Raw genomic sequence first — 3952 nt, 5'->3', positions numbered from 1 at the left:
AAGAAAGGAGGGGCTTTATAACTAGGTCCACCACTTGTCCAAGCTATGCTCTGATATGGAAAGGGGATTTTGGTTTCAAGGTCCACCACGTGTTCAACCTTGCAAGACTCAAGGGATACTTGGACATTGGAAAGCATAGTCCTATAGTAGTTGATAGGTGGCAGTGGGTATTACAACTAGGTCCAACCTATGCTCTCATATCGCAAAGAGGCTTTTCTTTCAAGGTCCACCACTTGTCCAACCTTGCTTCCATTAAAGAAATGAGGGGCTACGTAAACATTGGCAAGCAAGGTAGCAAGGTTCTAAGGTGTTTCACCTTGGATATTGGGCATTATAACTAGGTCCACCACTTGTCCAAGCTATGCTCTGATAAAGAAAGGGGATTTTCGTTTAAAGGTCCACCATGTGTTCAACCTTTCTAATATAGAAAGGGGATTTTGGTTTCAAGGTCCACCACGTGTTCAACCTTGCAAGACTCAAGGGATACTTGGACATTGGAAAGCATAGTCCTATAGTAGTTGATAGGTGGCAGTGGGTATTACAACTAGGTCCAACCTATGCTCTCATATCGCAAAGAGGCTTTGCTTTCAAGGTCCACCACTTGTCCAACCTTGCTTCCATTAAAGAAATGAGGGGCTACGTAAACATTGGCAAGCAAGGTAGCAAGGTTCTAAGGTGTTTCACCTTGGATATTGGGCATTATAACTAGGTCCACCACTTGTCCAAGCTATGCTCTGATAAAGAAAGGGGATTTTCGTTTAAAGGTCCACCATGTGTTCAACCTTTCTAATATAGAAAGGGGATTTTGGTTTCAAGGTCCACCACGTGTTCAACCTTGCAAGACTCAAGGGATACTTGGACATTGGAAAGCATAGTCCTATAGTAGTTGATAGGTGGCAGTGGGTATTACAACTAGGTCCAACCTATGCTCTCATATCGCAAAGAGGCTTTTTTCAAGGTCCACCACTTGTCCAACCTTGCTTCCATTAAAGAAATGAGGGGCTACGTAAACATTGGCAAGCAAGGTAGCAAGGTTCTAAGGTGTTTCACCTTGGATATTGGGCATTATAACTAGGTCCACCACTTGTCCAAGCTATGCTCTGATAAAGAAAGGGATTTTCGTTTAAAGGTCCACCATGTGTTCAACCTTTCTAATATAGAAAGGGGATTTTGGTTTCAAGGTCCACCACGTGTTCAACCTTGCAAGACTCAAGGGATACTTGGACATTGGAAAGCATAGTCCTATAGTAGTTGATAGGTGGCAGTGGGTATTACAACTAGGTCCAACCTATGCTCTCATATCGCAAAGAGGCTTTGCTTTCAAGGTCCACCACTTGTCCAACCTTGCTTCCATTAAAGAAATGAGGGGCTACGTAAACATTGGCAAGCAAGGTAGCAAGGTTCTAAGGTGTTTCACCTTGGATATTGGGCATTATAACTAGGTCCACCACTTGTCCAAGCTATGCTCTGATAAAGAAAGGGGATTTTCGTTTAAAGGTCCACCATGTGTTCAACCTTTCTAATATAGAAAGGGGATTTTGGTTTCAAGGTCCACCACGTGTTCAACCTTGCAAGACTCAAGGGATACTTGGACATTGGAAAGCATAGTCCTATAGTAGTTGATAGGTGGCAGTGGGTATTACAACTAGGTCCAACCTATGCTCTCATATCGCAAAGAGGCTTTGCTTTCAAGGTCCACCACTTGTCCAACCTTGCTTCCATTAAAGAAATGAGGGGCTACGTAAACATTGGCAAGCAAGGTAGCAAGGTTCTAAGGTGTTTCACCTTGGATATTGGGCATTATAACTAGGTCCACCACTTGTCCAAGCTATGCTCTGATAAAGAAAGGGGATTTTCGTTTAAAGGTCCACCATGTGTTCAACCTTTCTAATATAGAAAGGGGATTTTGGTTTCAAGGTCCACCACGTGTTCAACCTTGCAAGACTCAAGGGATACTTGGACATTGGAAAGCATAGTCCTATAGTAGTTGATAGGTGGCAGTGGGTATTACAACTAGGTCCAACCTATGCTCTCATATCGCAAAGAGGCTTTGCTTTCAAGGTCCACCACTTGTCCAACCTTGCTTCCATTAAAGAAATGAGGGGCTACGTAAACATTGGCAAGCAAGGTAGCAAGGTTCTAAGGTGTTTCACCTTGGATATTGGGCATTATAACTAGGTCCACCACTTGTCCAAGCTATGCTCTGATAAAGAAAGGGGATTTTCGTTTAAAGGTCCACCATGTGTTCAACCTTTCTAATATAGAAAGGGATTTTGGTTTCAAGGTCCACCACGTGTTCAACCTTGCAAGACTCAAGGGATACTTGGACATTGGAAAGCATAGTCCTATAGTAGTTGATAGGTGGCAGTGGGTATTACAACTAGGTCCAACCTATGCTCTCATATCGCAAAGAGGCTTTGCTTTCAAGGTCCACCACTTGTCCAACCTTGCTTCCATTAAAGAAATGAGGGGCTACGTAAACATTGGCAAGCAAGGTAGCAAGGTTCTAAGGTGTTTCACCTTGGATATTGGGCATTATAACTAGGTCCACCACTTGTCCAAGCTATGCTCTGATAAAGAAAGGGGATTTTCGTTTAAAGGTCCACCATGTGTTCAACCTTTCTAATATAGAAAGGGGATTTTTGTTTCAAGGTCCACCACGTGTTCAACCTTGAAAGACTCAAGGGATACTTGGACATTGGAAAGCATAGTCTTATAGTAGTTGATAGGTGGCAGTGGGTATTAAAACTAGGTCCAACCTATGCTCTTATATAGCAAAGAGGCTTTGGTTTCAAGGTCCACCACTTGTCCAACCTTACTTCCATTAAAGAAATGAGGGGCTACGTAAACATTGGCAAGCAAGGTAGCAAGGTTCTAAGGTATTTCACCTTGGATATTGGGCATTATAACTAGGTCCACCACTTGTCCAAGCTATGCTCTGATATAGAAAGGGGATTTTTGTTTCAAGGTCCACCACGTGTTCAACCTTGAAAGACTCAAGGGATACTTGGACATTGGAAAGCATAGTCCTATAGTAGTTCATAGGTGGCAGTGGGTATTACAACTAGGTCCACCACTTGTCCAACCTATGCTCTCATATAGCAAAGAGGCTTTGGTTTCAAGGTCCACCACTTGTCCAACCTTGCTTCCATTAATATAGCAAGGAGGATTTGGTCTCAAGGTTCACCACTTGTCCAACCTATGCAAACCTTTTTCATGTTGTAGCATGATTTTTGGTTTGAAGAGTATTTTTCTATAACTATGGATTTAACAATGTAATCTTTTTACTTACAGGATGGACTTTGAATCTGGGGAGAAAGTACATATGATACTTGACAATGAAATCGTTGGTATTGGTTGTGTGTGTAGAACAGATCCAGATTCCACTTGTGGTGGTACAAAGATAGGGCTGGGAAATGTCTCCATACTAGTGGAGGAATGCTTGAAGGATGTGGTCCTACCTTTTCCTACAATGGATACTTCATCTCTCCAAGGCTCATTATGGAGTGCTGTTCGATGGTCAAAGCTTCTTTTGCAATCTTTTGTATTAAATGGGAACTTAATTGATCCACACGAAAGCTACAATGGTGATGAAGAACATGATCATTCTGATCCTCTAGTTACAGATGCAATACCTATGACAAGCCCAGAATTTGAAGCAATGATTCGAGAGTCTTGGAGAAATCAGAGGGTCCTTTTAAAAGATGACACAATGATGCAAACCATGAATGAAGGGACCATCTTATATGTATTTCCACATGATTATGTCAACTTTCAGGAACTTGGTCCTGATTGTGTGGGTGTGGGTATTGAAAGAGAAAATGCAAGCATTCATGATGTGGTTGAAGTGGGTAGCATCACTTTGCTAAAGTGGCCCATCAAGCAGACAACAATGTTGAATGGGAGCCCATTACAACGCTTTGTTCCTGTTGATGGCATGCATGCTACATAT

Source organism: Adiantum capillus-veneris, chromosome 9 (assembly GCF_014529385.1).
Source record: "Adiantum capillus-veneris isolate H3 chromosome 9, ASM1452938v2, whole genome shotgun sequence".
Taxonomy (NCBI): Eukaryota; Viridiplantae; Streptophyta; class Polypodiopsida; order Polypodiales; family Pteridaceae; genus Adiantum; species Adiantum capillus-veneris.
The sequence above is the reverse complement of the archived record's forward strand: the minus strand, read 5'-3'. Positions refer to the sequence as shown.